Here is an 8,912-nt window from a genome sequence, read left to right on the forward strand (position 1 = left end):
AAACATTGTTAAGTGTAGGCCATCTTGTAAAGGTGGAGTCAGCTGATCCAAAGCAGAGGAGCCATAACTGAATATGCATGATGTTTTTTTTTTAGCCAGCAGCGGTGTCATGAGTAGAGCTGCACTCATTGGCTGAGTTTAGTTTCAACTCGTCTACAAGAAACAATGGTGGCTTGCCTGGTCGCATACGTTCTCGTATTACAGACAATACACTAAAATATATGTCTGAAAAGATTTTAACCAAGAATGCAATGGCAGCGCAGTAACAGAATCTTGATTCATATTTGATCAGCAAGGAGTAGTTTGACTGTTGATCTGCGTTTTGTGTGTCCAGCTGGATTTTGAGAATGACTTGTCAGTCATGAGGTTGACCATAATTTACTAAATGAACATCTTGCTGTATGGGAGAAGACTTGAAACTAGCGTCTGAGACCATAAACTCATTAGGAAACTGTTTGCTGAGCTAATCAAGTCAGAACTAGGGTCGATTTCTTGTCAACATACGCAACAGTTTCGTCAGGGTCTTAACTGACCCTGAAAACACTTCTACACTCAACAGCAGCCACTGGAAGTCAGTAAAAAACAAGATTTTCAGCTGGCGTTACCAGTCCAGTTCACCAGGAAGCAAAAGCTCACATGAGTCATTGTGTGATTGCTGAAAACCTAGCCCCCTCTCTGGAGCGTAGAGGTTAAACTGACATCTTCCTCAGCAAAACCCACTGAACCCATTAAAGATGAGATCATTCATCTTAGTGATAAAGTCAGTGGAGAAAATTCGAAAAATATTATAAATATATAGTTATTTTTTCACAATAAGTTCTTTATTTACCTCCAAAGATGTTATATTTATATCATACATTTACAGTACTTTTTACTATCTTGTGACATTTGCCAAGAAATGCACAAGATTTCAAGACAAAGAATGCCCTATTTTTCATCAAATAAGTGAGAAATAAAAGTAATTTCGTCAGCCTCAGTAATTTAGCTAATGAGTACACTGGTGTGATAGTAGGCGACTTGTGTGTTCCTGTTATAAGGATTAACACAGAGGAGTTTTGTGTTTACTGTACAGCAAAATGGCAATGTGTTATAACAATTCAGTTTCACAGCAACTAAGCACTGTCAACCCAATGATGACTTATTTATGCAGTGCTTCAGTATTGACTTCACCCTCATGGCATACCAGTTGCATAAGAAATTACAGTTGTGAGCTGAAATGACACCAGAAATCAAAACACAGTATATGGCTTCATGCTGCCAACTGAGAAAATGAAATTATACTCTCTTTCATTGTCAGTGTCATATTTATACATATTTTATACTTATTTAAAATGATATCCATTAGGAAAAAAGAACAGCAGAGGCTTAACACCTGACTCCGGATCTGTCACTGAATATGACACAGGTACACACACACCTACACACATATCCTATCTGTTTTGTTCTCCTCCTCATTCCTACCTCCTCCTCTCCGTCAACAAGGTCTCCCAGGAACAGCAATCATCAGTGTTTCAGCACGTCTGCCCCTGCAGAACGTGCACCACAGCCTCCACTCCATTGAGATGTGATCATTTTGACCTTTTCCGCTTCATTGGACAGGGACCAAGCTTTGGTAAGCAGACCTCCTCCCTTTTGGGGCTAAACATTATTAGGAAGTGACTCTATTACACCTTTCTCTCTTTCACATACACACCATGCCAACTAGTTGGAGCACTGACAAGCTGTAAAGCCAGATATTTCAGTTTATGCTTTATAGGAGTTGGTGGAGACCAAACAGAGCAAAAAGGAAAGTGACTTTTGTCAGGTGTTCAGAAACACTAAGTACAGTCACTCTGTTTCTGCTGGATGTGTAAATAAGCAACAGTTTGCTCATCACTCAACAATTTTGCCCAATGGACTTATCATATTCAGTGTTGTGTTTATAGCTTGTTGTCTGTCCCAAAGAGTAACTTAACACCTCCTGAAAAGCTTGTTTTTGCTGACCTCCAGTGATTTAACTCACATTGCTGCAGTGATGTACAGGTGTACTTCAAGACAACATGACATCACTGTTGGGTGTGGTCAGAGGTGGAGCTTATTTGAAACTTTCGACCAAAAGGGGGCAGTGAAACACTAAACTTCAAACCAGCATGAGCCATGAGTTGATCTCATTCTAGGTAAGTCGGATTGTTGGACGATCAAAAGCTTGTCTATTAGATGCAAAAGGCTTCACTTGGATTTATTTATGTTGGCTGGCGGATGTATGTCTCAAACTGCGTATTTTTGTTTGTTTCCTTGGATCTCAAAGAGTTGTTGAGATAAGGAGTCATTTATTGTTAGTTGGACTGTGTATACAGCACTGACTGTATAATACACTGTGGAGGAATTCAAATTCTCGTGTGTTTTTTGTGTAATTACTCTCATTGCCAGAGGTGGAAACAAACGTTATGCAATGCAGGTCTACTCACGGATTGACTTGCCTCGGGGCAAACATGAGCTGCAGCCTCTTTTAGACTCCCATTTCCCCCCCGTCTGTGCAAAGTGTACAGCTTTTTACGCTGACCTCTACCTGGCCCCAGATTTACTGTGTGATTAAACACATTAGATAAGAGTTAACAAAATACAAAGATCTTGACACAAGGTGCTTTGTCAGAACAAGACCTCAACAGTAGATAAAGCAGGACTGTTACAAAAAATGTACATATTACAAAAAAAAGCTCTGGTGTCTCGGGGCGGTTGTACTGTTGCTGATCCAGCCAAAAGTTTTGCATCAGAGGAACCAAGAGGCCATAATTAATATTTTTTCCCATGACACACACACAACAGACATACCCATTGTCCCCTCTGAACTGTATGAACTGTACACACCAGACACTGGACAGTAGCCCAGAGGCTGGTGCAGCATTAGCATGTCCATGCGTGGGAGTGCTGTCAGGATGAGGAGAAGGCCTGTACCCTTGATCTAAGCCCTTCTCTGCTCCCTCCACACTGTTCCACCAGCTGCTTTGCATCTCTGTCCCCAACAAGCAGAGTAAGAGCTGATGTACAGGCCATGCTGGGAGATTGTGATGCAAATAGACTGAGAAGATGTTTACGTACAATTGTTTGATTGTATCTTTCCTCTGAAGAAGCTTTTTCTCCAATTACTGTGGTTATATCCAAAGTCCAGAGTTGTGCTCTATCATTTGAAAACAAGTACATATATCCCAAAATCACAGAGCTTTTCATCAAAAGGCTTTACCTTTTGTATGTCATATAATACCCTCTGTCCATCAAAGTATCCTTATCATCCTATCTCTTCATTCAGATTAGGAAATATCTCTATTTGTCAGTCATTGCAGTATTTTGTGGCATGTCAGTGTGTATGATACATTAGAAGTGCTTTCATTTAGACAGGTATGAAGGTTACATATTTTAGTGTCTTGATTTTGGTTTACAAGGCATAATTTGAAATGTCATTAAGTGGCTATACTGCATTAAGTTTTCAACAGCCCACTGACAACCATTAACTCCTGTCTGACTTTGTGAATATGCAGTAAATGGTGGGCATAAAATAAATTACTCATTGTGGAGAAACTCATTATTAGTTCACATTCCTAAAACAACCTTCGCTTATGTATATTAAGACAAGGATGTCTAGTGTGAATTATTTCTGTCTGTCAGGAACAAAGGTATTTGACATTGTTTTAGGAGAACAAAACCTTGTAGGAAAGAGGTCAGGGAGGATAGATGGCACCCATTTCCTAACCAACGTTCCTAAGCTTCCTGACGTCAACATTTTATTTTACCATGTAATCTTTTCCTAACCTTAACCACAGTGGTGGCGGTTTATAAGTCATATTCATCATATTTGTAACAGTGATTCAGCAGATAGGCGCGTCAGATCAAAAAACACTCATGTAATTTTTTTACGCCAAATCCAGCAACATATTTTATGTTTTATATATTTTTTTTAGAGGACTTGTAACACGCCATCATGTTGGAACAACTTCAGTAGACACAATAGTCAGAAAGTAAATCAGACTATCGCAAAAGTAAGAAAAATAATAACATGTAGTGCCTAAAGTTTGAATCAGGGAGCAGGTGCAGGCTTAGTTGGAGTGCTGAGGAAGAACAGGCAGCCTGGCCAACATCACCAATAACTAAGTGCCAAAAGGCTTCAAAACTGTGACACTCGGGCCCATATATAGCATTGGACAGGATAATTAATATACAGGGACATCTGGAGATGCTTTAGGTCTGATGAGGATTCCTGTTTGAGGGCCAGTTAAGCACCCCATCAATAAGTAAAGGAGAGGCCAAAGACGAGACTTCCCATATTCAGACAGCTAAATGAGGTTCTCGCTGCAGTCCAACATATCGTATTATGTTTTATTCAATTTAACACTCCCTTTAACTGTGACACGACACGACTGCACGTAGACTTCATTAAGCATGACAGAGACAGCAGGTTTGGTCTTTTAGATTAAAGCTCTCTCTCTCAGCAGAGGCATGCTTGAAGAGAGATGTGCTGCAGATGTGATGTTGAACTTGAACTGTTTGATACATGCAGTTACCACCGAAAGCTTCCTGCTAACTGAACGCAGATGTCTCAGCACAGTAAGTATGTGTGTAAGAGTTGTATGAGAAAGAAGAGAGAGTATGGTCTCAAATAAATTCATGTGAGTGAATGAGTTTGTGTGACCTTTCTGTGCCTTTACACAAGGCCTCGTTTTTAGACGCCAAACTAATAACATGATAATAATAACATGTGTTCCTGTAAAATAACATAACCACAAATAATCCAGCTTTGGGTATTTTAATACAGGTCAAATCTAAATACAATGACATGCAGTGTCAAAGAGTAGTGCAGCAAAATATTTGTTATACATATAAATATTTGTTATACGTATGTTATCTTTTCTTGCAGGCTGTGTTGTCTGAACAGAGCTGTATACATTATTTAGTGGAGAGTATATTTTACAAAATAGACAATAATGAGTAATAAATGTGGATATAATGTGAAGAAATATACCAAGTATGACCTTTCACTTATTGCTACCAGTGCATGGCACAGTGCATTTACCTAAACTTAAATTTTTTGGCCAGTTGGGGGCAGTGCAGTAGGGTGTAAACAACATTGAGATGAGCTGATGTAGAGAACATGTTAGCAAAGTGTTGGCTATATACACGTCAGGCAGATACAGGGCAACGTTAGCATTTATTATTGGGAGTTGTCGTGTTTCTGGCCATCCGATGAATGTCAGTGCAATATTTAGAGAAAAACATCAGGTTCTTAAGTTGGGAAATGCTCCACTATGTTCACCAGCTAGTCATTAACTTTATCTGACATTTGGTGCTGGATAGGTAGCGTACACAGGTTCATCAGAGCTTTTAGAGCTTTTTCGCTGCAGCTGGAAATGACGTTGATGAAAGCCATGAGCCATAACAGTAAAGTTGTGGGCCATAAAAAACAAAACAATGAGCTGACAAATGCTGAAATGGTCCTTAAAGGTGCAGTGTGTAGGATTTAGTGGCATGTAGCGGGGTAGTCGCAGATTGAAACTCCCTCGATTCACCCTCCCCCTCAAAGCACAAAGGAGAAACTACTGTGGCAGTGAAAAACTCCTATGTTTGGTCTGTCCCTTCAGGGCTACTGCAGAGACATGGCGATTTAGCACAGAAGACGACCTGTGGCGTCTGTAAATAAAAACAGCTCTAAGGTAAGGTAAGATTCTAAGGGAGGTACAATTCCTATATTCTCATTACCACCGGCGAGCCTAATAAAACATACCACCTGCACATATAAATCATCCTAAATTCACAACTCATGACTTTCAGAGGCTGAGGCGGGAACTGCAGAGGCGCCCGGGGCGGGATACCATATCCTGTGCGTTTATTCCAACACTTATAACCACACGCAACTTTCATTCACTGCTTTAGAGTCTACACACATATTTCCAACGCTTGAGCCAGCCTTCACCACAGACTCTTTCTAGAGGCCACACACTTGCTTTTTTGGAAGCATTGTCCTGCATCACAATCACACAGTTACACATGCTCACATAGTCTTGCAGTTCATTTTTGAGAAGCTTTGAATCTTAATTGTGGGCTGAGTGCTTTACTCTACCCCAGCATTTTTTTAGTCAGACAGAACTCATGGTTTCCTTCCAACCAAATGCTACAGCAGCTGAGTCCATTAATTAAGCTCCATCCACTCACTGCTCATCATTGTTATAATAAGTGAAATCAGGTGCTTTAGTGTTTGGGTGGAATGAAAGCTAGAGGGTATCTTGACTTGTTGTTAGATGAAAAGACATTTCATTACTATTTGTTTACTTTTTTCAGTTTTTTCATTCAGTTTGTTTATTTATTCATTTATTTACAGTTGAGAGGTTGTGACATTTTTGGACAAAAGCTCTTGTCCTGAATTAGCATTGACTTCAGCCAATGCTCCTGTTTCACTAAGCTCTCTCTCTCTTTCTCTCTCTATGGGCTCATTAGTTTCGACATGAAGATTGGGTAGCAGTAATCTAATGGCCGTCTTGCAATTCGTCACACCCAGATAGAGTTAAGATAGATAGTAAGGAGGAGAGAGAGAGAAGGTGAGAGAGAGAAGAGAGAGGAGAAGAGAAAGACGAGAGGGAGAGCTTAAGTGAAACAGGAGCATTGGCTGAAGTCAAAGTGCTAGTTCAGCGACAAGAGCTGGTGTTGGTCAAAAATGTCACAACCTTCTCAACTGCCTTATAAATGAATAAACTAACACTGACATGCAACTGAAAAAAAGTTAACAAATGAGTAATGAAATGATCCTTTTCATCTAACAACAGAGTGTTCAAGATACGCCTCGCTAGCTTCGATTTCCACCAAACATAAGAAGCGCACGCTGACTTTCACTTGTCTGAACAAGTCGGATGGCAGGGTGAGCCCGCCGCAGGAGGTGGATGGAGCTTAATTAAGGACCATGCTGCGGTAGTTTGCTTGGAAGGAACATGAGTTCTGCTTGAATAAAAAAATGCTGGGTGGGTAGGGAGTAAAGCACTCAGCCCACAATTAAGATCGCTTCTCAAAAATGACTGGCAAGAACTATGTGAGCATTGTGTAACTGGTTGTGGATTGGTTATGCGCGGGAAATGCTCTCGCGCGAAAAAGCAAGTGTGTGGCCTCTAGAAAGAGTCTGTGGTGAAGGCTGGCTCAAGCGTTGGAAATATGTGTGTAGACTCTAAAGCAGTGAATGAAAGTTGCGTGTGGTTATAAGTGTTGGAATAAACGCACAGGATATGGTATCCCGCCCCGGGCGCCTCTGCAGTTCCCGCCTCAGCCTCTGAAAGTCATGAGTTGTGAATTTAGGATGATTTATATGTGCAGGTGGTATGTTTTATTAGGCTCGCCGGTGGTAATGAGAATATAGGAATGTTGTACATCCTGTTAGATCTTACCCGATTACGCGTTAGAAGCTGTTTTGTGATGTTACAGACGCGCCACAGTCGGTGTGTCTGTGCTTAAAGCGCCACTGTCTCTGCGCATAGCCGCTGGAAGGGACAGACCACCAAACATAGGAGCTTTTCTCCACTGCCCCGGTGTTGGCAGTGTGAGTTCGTTCTCCTTTTGTGCTTGTGTGTGTGAGGGGGAGGGTGAATCGTGAGGAGTTTCATCTGCGGCTACCCCAGCTACCTGCCACCTAAATTCCTACACACTGCACCTTTGAAGGACCGATGTTCAGCAGCGGGTTTGTCGAGCTCATGTTGTTTTGGTTTTTATGGCCACAACTTTTTACTTTGCCATGGTCCATAAACGTAAAGTTGTGGGCCATAAAAACCAAAAATCAATGAGTGACAATGCTGAAATGTCTTAAAGGGTGCAGTGTTGTTAGATTTAGTGGCAGTTAGCGGGGTAGTCGCAGATTGAAACGTCCGTCGATCACCCCTCTCCAAGCACAAAAGGGGAACTACTGTGGCGCTGGAAAAACTCCTATTTTGTCTTCCCAGTGGCAGGGCTGACTGCAGAGACATGGCGTTGTAGCACGAAGACGGGCTGTGGGCGTCGTAAATAAAAACAGCTCTAAGGTAAGGAAGGTTCTAAGGGAGTACAATCTATATTCAGGTATTATACCACGTAATGGAAAACATACCTATGAATACTAGAGTCTCTAAATTTTCACATATGAGACGCCTTTAAAGCTGAGGGCGAACGTGCAGAGGCGGGTATAATTCTCTGGTGCGTTGATACTCCACATTATACACAGCAAGTTTCATTCACTGTTAATCTAAAAATATTAACTTGAGCAGCTTTTAAAGACTCTTTCTGGAGGACACACTGGGGTTTTTTGGAAGCATTGTCCTGCTTTGCACAATCACACAGTTACACATGCCTACACATAGTCTGCATGTTCATTTTGGGAGAAGCTTTGAATCCTTAGATTGTGGGCTTTAGCTGCTTGTCTTACCAGGCATTTTTTTAGTCAGACAGAACCATGGGTTTCCTCTCAACCAGAATGCTAATGATCTGGAGTCTTGATGCTAATGTAGTCCATCCCTCACTGCTTCGAGTCATTTTATAAGTAAGTGAAATCAGGTGCTTGTAGTGTTTGGTGGAATGAAGCTAGAGGCGTATCTTGACTTGTTGTTAGATGAAGATTTCACTTACTTATTGTTTACTTTTTTCATTTTTTCATTCAGTTTGTTTATTTACTCATTGTTATTTACAGTTGGAGAGGTTGTGACATTTCTGGAACAAAAGCTCTGTCCTGGAATTTAGCGATTGACTTCAGCCAATGGCTTCCTGGTTGTCACTAAGCTCTCCTCTCTCTTTCTTCCTCTCGCTCTTTCTCTCTCCCTCTTTCTCTCTCTCTCTCTCGGTTATATCGTTTTATCTATCTGGAGTGTAGACGATTGCAGAGACGCGGCCATTTAGTTTATTACAATTCTATGTAAATTAATGCAGAGGCATGGTGT

This window comes from Morone saxatilis, unplaced genomic scaffold, assembly GCF_004916995.1.
Source record: "Morone saxatilis isolate NCDOM2014 unplaced genomic scaffold, NCSU_SB_2.0 Contig22, whole genome shotgun sequence".
Taxonomy (NCBI): domain Eukaryota; kingdom Metazoa; phylum Chordata; class Actinopteri; family Moronidae; genus Morone; species Morone saxatilis.